Consider the following 11,609-nt stretch of genomic DNA (forward strand, 5'->3'; position numbering starts at 1 on the left):
TCTCCTGGTGTGCCCGTTTGCTTAAAGCGCAGTATTGGGGTGGGAATTACCTGATTTTCCAGGTGTTGTGTGTCTCAGTTCCCCTGGCTAGGAAAAGGGATTCCCTTCCCCCTTGCACTTCCCAGGTGAGGCAATGCCTCGCCCTGCTTCAGCTCTCGCTGGTCGGGCTGCAGCAGCTGACCAGCACCAATTGTCCGGCACTCCCCAGTGAGATGACCCCAGTACCTCAGTTGAAAATGCAGAAATCACCGGTCTTCTGTGTCGCTCGCGCTGGGAGTTGGAGACTGGAGCTGTTCCTATTCAGCCATCTTGAAGTCTGTCTACTTTTATCATTCTCCCATTAATCTTTAAATACTTCTTAGCTTTCTGACCCCAAAAATGTCCTTGCTCACCTTGTACAACTGCTGCCTCAGACCAAAAATCACATATTCACATATTATTCCCCCCGTTTTTTGAGACGGTCTCATTCTGTCCCCCAAGCTAGAGTGCAGTGGCATGATATCAGCTCACTGCAGCCTCTGCCTCCTGGGTTCAAGCATTTCTCCTGCATCAGCTTCCCAAGTAGCTGGGATTACAAGTGCACGCCAACATGACCATCTAATTGTTGTATCTTTAGTAGAGATGGGGGTTCACCATGTTGTCCAGACTGTTCTCAAACTCCTGACCTCAAGTGATCCACCAATCTTGGCCTCCCAAAGTGCTGAGATTACAGGCATGAGCCACCATGCCTAGCCAAATCACATATTTCTTAAAGGAGCTCGAGTCCTTTTAGTAGGAAATAGTATTTAGAAACCAAAATCAAGGAACCAGGAATGCTTATTACTACCATTATGTCATTGTTCTAGGTCCTATCAGTGGGCAGATCTAGGAAATTTATTTTTTAATAGCAGAAATTAATAATAATATTTTCAATTCTCATTTGACAGTCTAGAGTTTTTGCTGAACTTACTTGGTTTTATATCTGTTTTCTTGTATCTAGAATATCTTGATTTCCAATAACTGACTTGCCGTATTTTATAATATTCATAACATGGTTTCAGACTAGTAATGCCAATATTACTATGAACAATGAAATTACTGAATAAAGTTTAAGATTTACTAGCAGTATTTTTGTGGTCTGTAGAAATGAGAATACTAGTATAGCAGGAAATTAAGTAATTTGCTCAGACATTAATCAAAGTGGCAGAGTTGATTTATTTGGCTACAACTCTTTCCTCTCTGTCCACTCTACCAAACTATAGGCAGAGCTGGAGGGAAACAGAATGACAACAGGAGTCAACAAAAAAAGCCAGAAAGGGACTTAGAATGTACAAAAATCTGTAGCATTTCTATACATCAATAATATCCAAGCTGAGAACCAAATCAAGAACACAATCTTATTTACAATAGCACAAAAAGAATAAAATACCTAAGAATAAAGCTAACCAGGGAGGTGAAGATTTCTACAATGAGAATTGCAGAGCACTGCTCAAAGAAATCAGAAGTGACACAAACGAATGGAAAAATAGTCAATGCTCGTGGATAAGAAGACTCAGTATTGTTCAAATGGCCATACTCCCCAAAGCAATTTATAGATTCAAAGCTATTCCTGGCCGGGCGCGGTGGCTCAAGCCTGTAATCCCAGCACTTTGGGAGGCCGAGACGGGCGGATCATGAGGTCAGGAGATCGAGTCCATTCTGGCTAACATGGTGAAACCCCGTCTCTACTAAAAAATACAAAAGCTAACCGGGCGAGGTGGCGGGCGCCTGTAGTCCCAGCTACGTGGGAGGCTGAGGCAGGAGAATGGCGTGAACCCAGGAGGCGGAGCTTGCAGTGAGCTGAGATCCCGCCACTGCACTCCAGCCTGGGCGACAGAGCGAGACTCCGTCTCAAAAAAAAAAAAAAAAAGCTATTCCTATCAAACTACCAATAATATTTTTCACAAAACTGGAAAAAAACTGTTATAAAATTTGTGTGGAACCAAAAGAGAGCCCAAACAACCAAAGCAATAGTAAGCAAAAAGAACAAAGCCAGAGGCATTACGTTACCCAACTTCAAACTATACTACACGGCCACATTAACCAAAACAGCATGGTACTGATAAAAAAACAGACATATTGACCAATGGAAGAGGTTAAAGAACCCAGAAATAAAACTACATACCTACAACCATCTGATCTTTGACAAAGTCAATAATAATGAACAATGGAGAAAGGACTCCCTATTCAATAAATGCTGCTGGGATAACTGGCTGGCCATATGCAAAACATTTAAACTGGATCCCTTCCTTTCACCATATACAAAAAAGGTGAAAGACATTTTTGTATTAAAGACTTAGATGTAAAATCTAAAACTATAAAAACCCTAGAAGAAAACCCAGCAAATACCATTCTGGACACAGGCCCTGGCAAAGATTTCATGATGAAAACTCCAAAACCAATAGCAACAAAACAAAATTGACAAATTAACAAGCAAAAAAAAAAAAAAAAAAAACCAAAAAAAAAACCCATTACAAAATGGGCAAAGGACATGAACAGATTCTTCTCAAAAGAAGACATACATGTGGCCAAGAAGCACATGAGAAAGATGTTCAACATCACTATCATTAGAGAAATGCAAATGAAAACCACACTGAGATGTCATGTCACACCAGTCAGGATGGCTATTATTGAAAAGTCAAAAAAATAACAGATGCTGGCAAGGTAGCATAGAAAAAGCAATGCTTATGCACTGCTGGTGGGAATGTAAATTAGTTTAGTCACTGGAAAGCCATTTGGAGATTTCTCAAAGAGCTTAAAACAGAACTACCATTTGACCTAGCAATCCCATTATTGGGTACATACCCAAAGGAATATAAATTGTTCCACCATAAAGATACATGCATGTGTATGTTTATTGCAGCACTATTCAAAGCAAAGACATAGAAGCAACCTAGATGCCTATCAGTGGTGAATTGGATAAAGAAAATGTAGTGCATATACACTATGGAATACTATGCAGCCATGAAAGAACAAAATCATGTCCTTTGCCGCAATATGGATGTAGCTGGAGGCCTTGTCCTAAGTGAATTAATGCAGAAACAGAAAACCAAATACCGCACATTCTCATGTAAGTGGGAACTAAACACTGAGTACACCTGGACACTAAGGAGGGGACAATAGACAATGGAGCCAACTTGAGGGTGAGGATGGGAGGAGGGTGAGAATGGAAAAACTACCTATCAGGGTAGTATGTTTATAACCTGGGTGACAAAATAATTGGTACACCAAACCCCCAAAGTACGCAATTTACCCATGTAACAAATCTGCACATGTACCAGTGAATCTAAAATACAAATTGGAAGAAAAAAACATTTAAAAATGAAATAAAATAAATTTTGTGTTTGTTTGAAAGGAAAAAGAGTTTGGTGACAGTTGATAAATTTGAAAAAGTCCTGCGGATTACATGCCCATCCCTTAGGTTTTCCTTTCCCCCTATGCCTACATCTCCCAAAGTGTGGTCCCAGATCAGCAGAATCAGCATTGCCCAGCAACTTGTTAGAAATGTAAATTCTCAGGCATATCCCAGACTTACTGAATAGGAAACTCTGGCAGGGGACCCAGTAATCTGTGTTTTCAGAAACCCTCAGGAGCTTCTGATTCATGCTCAAGTTTGACAACCAGTTCTCCACACCTGAAGATGCCTTCACTGGAAAGTAGAATTTCCAAAAGCCTCCTAGGAGACAGAAGAGAGGTTTTAATATTCTTGTTCCTCCACCCTATACACATATAAACTTATCCATAAATAACACATAGATTTTTCTACAAGTATATTATAAATTCCACACATCTCATTCTGCTCCCTTTTTCACTCTACATTACATACAATATATATGAAAGTATGTGCCTATTGTGGTAATAAAAAGAATTAGAAATGGAGAATGAGATATGAAGAACAGAAAAATAAAAGAGTAACTTGCATGGATCAATAATGACCACATGCAACAAATTAAGAAAGATGATCATTCTAAAGCATCTAGTTATATTTCAGTTTTTAAAGTTCAGCTGCACAGAAGTTTCCTTTCAATATCATGATCAGGTCATGATGCCTCCAACTCAATTTTTATGTTTGTAAAATGGGAATAAATACAACCTATCTTATGAAGTTACTGAGAAAATCTGATGAGTGTTTTATGAGCTGCAAAGAGCTATACAATTATAAAGTATTATAAGGTATAACCATTTAAAAACAATTGTGAAGTGAAAGCTGTGAGACACATCATTAAAAGTCAGTTTCCATGCAATATCAGAATCAAGAGACAACAACAAAAAAAGCTTTCTCCTAATGAAGAAGCATTTCCCTAATTTGAAGTATGTCAATGATCAGGTTAGAATTACACTAAGGGGCACTATGGTGGAATCTTAGCATGCTTACTTTGCCCTTTTAAAGCACCTATATTTTGTTAAAATAAGAAGGTTATTGATTAAGTTGACTCAGCTTATACATATGTATGTTGCCTTGCCCTGTGTTCTGATTTTCCTGCACACAACATCCACTGGTACCCAAAATAGCATGACCGGCAAGAAAGGAAGACACTCTGCAACTCTCAAGGATTATCAGACACAAGGTCAGATTGCTGCAAAAAATTGGTGGTCACCAATTTTCTGCTCTCAGCACTCTTCTTCCTCTACACTTGCATGGTGTCAATGATCACCTCTATGGTGATTCACAAAATTTATATCTCTCGTCTATTTCTCTTTCTTGGACCTCAGACCCATACATCTACTGGGTCGGTAGACATTTTTGAGTCCCAAGATCCATCCAGCTCAACATATCCAAAACACACATTACCTGCCTTCCAGACCACCCAATCCTCTGGTTTCATTGTTTTTATACCACCACTCTTTTATATGGCAAGGCTAAATTGCTCTAGGATCACCGATTGGTGGTCAAGTTACCTCCATTGTACCTTTAAAATGTCATTTGAATATAATCTTTTCCTTTTCATGCCTACAACCTCTGTCTAGATTTAGAAATTTGTTATCTTTTATCTGAACTATTGCTATGGCTTATATTTTTTTCTTGACTTCAATCTCTTCCCACATTATTTCTTCTTCCAGAAAATATCTGACTATAATAACAAAAATGCATGAGTTACTCACTATGTACAAACCACTATTCCAAGCACTTTCTATACATTAGCTCATTTAATCCTTATTCAACACAGGTATTTATAGCTCATTTCACTCCTCTGCTCTAAAACCTTCAACAGCTCCTCACTGCTTTTCCCATAAAATCCAAAGCTTTCATAGTACTTGCAATACAGATCTTCAGACAAATCTCTTAACATCCCTTCCTATATTCAGTATGTTCTAACCAACTGGATTGCTTTTCATTTCCCCAACACATCATGTTTTTATGATTCTGCTTTTACCAGCACTACTGCTCAATCTTTGCAATCTTTTCCACTGCTCAGTGGTAAAGATTTTAAACCTCAACTCAAATATTGTCTTTTCCACCAAATATTTACTGTTTATCCATTACAATAACTCTCTCATCATTGTCCTTTGTTACTTATTCAATAAATGTTTATTTTATTCATTATTCTTTCAACAAAACTTTTACTGTTAGGCTCACATGCTCCTACAGCACTTCATATCTTCAGGACAAGCCTTGGAAATCTGTCTTTGAGTGAAGATTGGATTAAGATGTTCATTTCCTATCTGTGATTATAATCTTCTTTAGGTTAAAGGCCATGTCTTCATTGTTGTAGCTCAACCTACCACCTCTTCGACGCAATGCTTAGAATTTATGCTTGTGTCTATTCATTCATTCAAAAATGGTGCTTAAAGACTATGTTCCAGGAATTGGGGAAGAATGACAAATAACACAGTCATTGCTCTTTGGAGTTTATAGTCTGGATGGTTAAAATACTTGCTTACAAATAATTAGAATACAATGTGACACATGCAGGGAAAACAGCAATTAATTGTGCCTACTCATGGTAAAGGCAGGTGACAAAAGGCATTTGAGCCAGGTCTTTAAGAACGAGTAGGAATTCACTAGGGGAGGAAGACAATCCAGAAAAAAAAGAAACAGTATGTCAAGGAGTAGAGGCATGGAACAGCATAATGTTTTCAAACAAAGTTAAAAATTCTGAATTACTGTAACTCAAAAAGCCAGTGAAAGGAGATCAAGCAGACAGATAGATCACAAATCATTAAAGGCCTTAGATGCCATGAGGCATCACTGCAGGAAATTTAAGGTAACATAGAATAAATAATTGTTGGATTGAATAACACATTTCTAGATAGCTGAAAAATATTTTCTTTCATTTGAGCAGTTCTAGAACCTTATGCCACATCATAAATCAATTCCTTTTTATCTACTTGCCCTTGTGGCTAAATACAAATTTTGCAACTGCTTTTCTGGCTCCATAATTTTTTACATGTACAACTCACATCCATTAATAAATACTGTCGTGAAATTAAACAGTCATTCTAAGAGGGAAAGGGACATGTGACATGTATGAAATCAGAAAAATTGTCTTCCTGGCTGGGAGTGGTGGCTTACGCCCGTAATCTGAGCACTTTGGGAGGCCGAGTGGGTGGATCACCTGAGTTCAGGAGTTCAAGACCAGCCTGAGCAGCATGATGAAACTCTGTCTCTACCAAAAATACAAAAATTAGCCAGGCATGGTGGTGCGTGATGGTAGTTCCAGCTACTCGGGAGGCTGAGGTGGGAGAATGGTTTGAGTCCGGGAGGTGGAGGTTGCAGTGAGCTGAGATCAGGCCACTACACTCCAGTCTGGGTGGCAAAGCAAGACCCTGTCTCAAAATAAAGAAAAAAAAAAAGAAGAGAAAAGAAAAGAAAAAGTGACTTCCTCTCAACCAGGCTGGAGTGCAGTGGCAGGATCTCCGCTTGCAATCTTCGCCTCCTGGGTTCAAGTGACTCTCCCACCTCAGCCCTCCAAGTAGCTGTGATTACAGGTGCGTGCCACCACACCCTGCTAATTTCTGTAGTTTTAGTAGAGACAGGGTTTCACCGTGTTGGCCAGGCTGGTCTCAAACTCCTGACTTCAAGTAATCCACCTGCCTCGGCCTCCCACAGTGCTTGGATTACAGGCATGAGCCACCACACCTGGCCATCATCCTGGGAGATTGTAACACCATCCTCTAGGAAAGATTGTACTATGGTGAACAGTGTAAATCGTATCACTTTTCTACATTTAAGGTTTTTTTATTTGTTTTGCTTTTGTTTTCAATGCCAGAAGAGCTTGTTTTTCAAAATTGGTTGAATTGTCAGTAAAATTATTAATTTTCCTTAGCAGCACGATGTGCAAGAAATCTAAACTTCAAGTGAAACTGCTCATGCTTGCATTATTTTTTGCAATTAATTGCTTGAGTCTAAACCTGCCATTTAAAGAAGAAAATCTAGGATACATCATTTGATACATACCTACTCCCCTACTCTGCCACACACCCGTGCATAAAAAGTCAAACCACCTATACTTAGATGAAGAAGAAGCTTGATAGTTCTTCAGTTTATAGGTGCCAAACTTCAGCCAGAGCTGTGGCCACTGAACACTGGTCTTGCCCAGTCCAGGGGATGCTTGGTTACTCCTGTGGAGATGTTCTTGTGTAGATGCTATAGCAGGCTCTACAATCAGTCTAGCTCATACTACTCCTGTGCTATGGCTCCCAAAATTACTACCCTACAACCAGGTCCAGAAGAACTTCAAGTTGCAGCCACATATGCCAGAGTTAATTTTCCTTAACCTCCATTATTGAGTTCATTCATTAAGAAAGGCTAAAGAATTTGCCCAAAGTTACACAGCTATAGAGGGTAGAGATGGATTGCAAAGTCAAGTCTTCAGATTCCCAGTGCTTTTTCCATTAAACCTTGCTACCTTTCCATTAAATTTGTTGGTTTCTACAGATTCAAAACTGGGAAACAAACCTTGATCAGGTTACTAAGAACCTCATATCATGCCCAGTTGATCTTTTGAAAGGAAAGATTCATTGAACAGTCCCATATTGTATTTGGTGGCTTAGAGCACATGACTTTTAGTTCGAAGGTATTTGGACATATCTTCCAACACTTTATACACAGATACTTTTCTGCCTCCGTGGCCTACTGGAGAGCCTTTTCTTTTCTTTTAGAGATAGAGTCTCACTGTTGCTTAGGCCAGGATGCAGTGGTGTAATTATGGCTCACTGTAACCTTGAACTCCTGGGCTCAAGAAATTCTCTGTCTCAGCCTCCTGAGTATCTAGGACTACAGGTGCATGCCACCATATCTGGCTAATTTTTAAATTTTTTGTAGAGATGGGGTCTTGCTCTGTTACACAGGGTGGTCTTGAACACTGGCTTCAAGCAATCGTCCTGCCTCAGACTCCGAAAGCACTGGGATTGCAGACATGACCACTGCACCCAGCCCTAAGAGCCTTTTTAATGCTATACTTACTCAAATGGGATATGTACTTCATATAGAAATGAAAGATGAGCAAACTTCAAACGTGAGATAAAGATTTCAAAATGCATCATATCTGGGTTAAAAGTCTCAGAAAATACTTGTAGCAATGAGACACACCGTGCATAGATTCTTAGTAATTTGTTTGTCCTTCAACCACATGGTGGGACACATACCTAATCACACCAATAATAGTATCATGACATACTTTTCACACTATAATGTGCTATATATAATGCTATAACTTGTCATTAAAACATGCAATGAAGTAATAAACACAAATGGATCTTTGTGGTTAAAATCAAAACTACTTTTTCTAATTTGAAAAAGAAACTGAAAATTATATAAATGTTCCTCCAAATTGAGTTGTTTCTTAAATTCATATTAATGTTTCATTATATCCCCTCTTCACCTCATTTTTTTATTTAACAATTTACTCGATACTCCCAAGGGTGGCATGGCTGTCCTCTATAAAGACACAGAATGTTCAACATGCCTCAAAGGCAGAGTGATGGAAAGGACAGACAGCTACACTGGGAAGAAAGAGATCTCTGTGTTTAGTTGTGCTGTATTAGAAACATCACCCAATTCTAGGTTTCAGTTTTCTCATGTTCAAACTAATTGGAGGAACTAAACAAAACAATTTCTAAGATTCTTTCCACCTTTGAAATTTTAGACCTCTGGCTTTTGATTAAATTTCCTGAATGCCAGCCTCCTCATCCAGAAGAATATGCTGAAGGTCACAAAAGAAAGTGATGACTTATGTTTACTTGAGCCCCTGTGATCCCCATGGAGAGACTGAGATGCCTACCCATGAAGCTGAAGCACATATTTGGAATATGTAATGCTTTGTATTTAAAAAAAATTTTAACTTAGTTCATTTTTAAAGAGATTTTATTAGTCTATTTATCTGCTGTTTTAACATAATATCACAGGCTGGGTAATTCATTTAAAAAAAGAAGTTGATTTGGCTCTGGAGGCTAGGAAGTCCAGTAGCATGGCCCCGTGTGTCATCCATGGCAGAAGGCCTCAAGTGGTGAGCAAGTGCATGAGGCAGAGAGAAAATGGGGGCCAAACTTACCCTTTGATCAGGACCCCACTTCTGAGATAACTAACCCACTCTTGTAACAGCCATTCACCAGGCAGAACCCTCATGACCACATCACTTTTCAAAGGCCCCACTCCCCAATACCATTTTATTGGAAATTAAGTGTCATCATGGGTTTTGGAGGGAACATTCAAACCATAGCGGAGAAAAAGGGCATTCCTTAGTCTGTGGTGATTAAAAAGGGTGAAGGGAGAGGGAATAAATTCAACAATTCAGCACCCTGTGTACACCAATCTGAGAGATATAAAAAATAATTCCTGTTCAGGCAACAAAAACTTAAAAACCAATAGTTATGGTATGCAAATGACTAATAAGCTAAACTGTATTAACAGTATAAACTGTTTTGTATTCCATTCTATATAACTCTATCAGGTAGGTGCCATTCTGGATTATTACAAATAGGGATTTGGCATTTCTTTTATAATTGGATGCCTGGGGTGTACAACAAAAATATTTCATTCTCTGCGCCTCCCCTCTCTGCTTCCTTCTTTTACAATGGCAAATTTCCCTTCTCTTCTACAAGCTGACAAAATACAGCCTGCTTTCTGGCTTGCATGTACCACATGCTGGTCACATACAGCTGTTTATAAAAATGCAGACTTTTGCTGCCTAGAAGAGTATTTTATCTGGTACTCAGCAGTTACAGACAAGGGATTACCTTTAAACTCTGATCTTAAATTTGAGTTCTGTAAGATGGTTGATTTATTCTTCATAATTATTCCATAAAAATACTAAATATATACCTAATCTGAAAGAAAGTTACAGATCTTGCTTTATGGAGGTCACTGAATTCTTCAGTGTTCCGTGAATAACAATGTTCGGGTCTAAGAGGTCACACCACAAATAGAAAATACTGTTGGATACACATTTCTTAGTCTCTACCAACAGAGATCACCAACATGAGAATCATTCAGGAGGATAAAGATGCCTCAAGTATGTAAGGTATGTCTGTAATACAAATGAAACAGGCACTTGGGGGAGAAAAAACCTTTTGCCTTACTTCAGAGAGGAGCCATTCCGGAGGCTTGCCTGCAAGGGAAGTCTGTGGCTCTAGCTGCATTTCAATGCAGTGCTTAGTTTATTCACCAGGGGTCATCAAAGGTCTGGATTTTCTTTGTCTACTTGTTGACTCATATGTACACTGTATACTCAAGAACCACTGGATTCTTTAGAATTGTGCATCAGGAGATGTGTCTTGCTTTCCTTCTCCCCACCCTCCAGGCCCACCCCCAGCACTTACTCTTTATAGATTTCTACCAGCACACTGCAGCAAGCAAGTCCATTAGATGCATCACAGAAATGCCTTTTCTAACTAAACTAACTTATTTAAAAAAGGAGGGACTGGAAACATGGTATCTAATGAGGTTTTAAAAAATAATCATTTTCAAAGCTAGAAAGAGAAGGACTTTTCACACTATTGTTTTCTAGATTCATGAACCAAATTGCATGCTTGGAAAGCAAATTGGTCATGGTTCACTTTTGTTAGATTTCACTTAGTAACTGGGGTCATAGAGGATCAGATCAGGTCACCAGATGAACCAGTTAACACTAGGCTGGGACTTTTTCGTGACTGTTGAACAAGTAAATAATGAAAGTTTTCAATGAAGATTTTGTCTCTGGCATGGGTAGGATCTCATGGGCCTTGGTGATCCTGATGTCTGGATTGAATACCACCTTTTGTGTAGCTCACAGTACCTATCTCAGTTTTCTGTGAAGCACCCTTAAATATCTTTAGTACAAAGCTATTGCAAGTAGTTTGATACTTTCTTACCTCTACCTTCTGAATAAACCAGATTGAATCCTTCAAAAGATCAAAAGTGAGACACACTTCAGCCACAATGAGGAGTGGATTCAGCTTATAGCTTCTTCCCAGGGTGACGTAGCTTCTATTCATGAATCAGTGGTATCTCTCCATACCCTTCCTCCTTCCCTAAAGTTGGCAGAAAAACAGCCCTGTTATTCAGGTGGAAACCTTGGATCTGTATTCCTTTTAGACTCTATTTTAAAATGCACGATTAGAACCCCAAAGTCACCTGGTCAGAGAATGTGAGAGCTAGAAGTGGCCTCAAA

The 11,609-nt window shown here is 39.0% G+C and overlaps 1 long non-coding RNA gene across 1 annotated transcript in view; it reads right to left on the reverse strand.

Moving 5' to 3' along the window:
- The window catches only part of LOC108537111 (uncharacterized), a 47,473-nt gene extending 36,085 nt beyond the window's left edge, over nucleotides 1–11,388 (reverse strand). Inside the window, exons 1-2 of the long non-coding RNA XR_001887716.1 lie at nucleotides 11,311–11,388; nucleotides 3,554–3,694 (exon numbers count right to left, since the gene is read on the reverse strand). This is a non-coding gene — a long non-coding RNA (uncharacterized LOC108537111). The remainder of the gene's footprint in view (nucleotides 1–3,553; nucleotides 3,695–11,310) is intronic.
- Nucleotides 11,389–11,609: the final 221 nt, after the last annotated feature.

The sequence above is a fragment of the Rhinopithecus bieti genome, unplaced genomic scaffold (assembly GCF_001698545.2).
Source record: "Rhinopithecus bieti isolate Rb0 unplaced genomic scaffold, ASM169854v2 scaffold_14741, whole genome shotgun sequence".
NCBI lineage: Eukaryota > Metazoa > Chordata > Mammalia > Primates > Cercopithecidae > Rhinopithecus > Rhinopithecus bieti.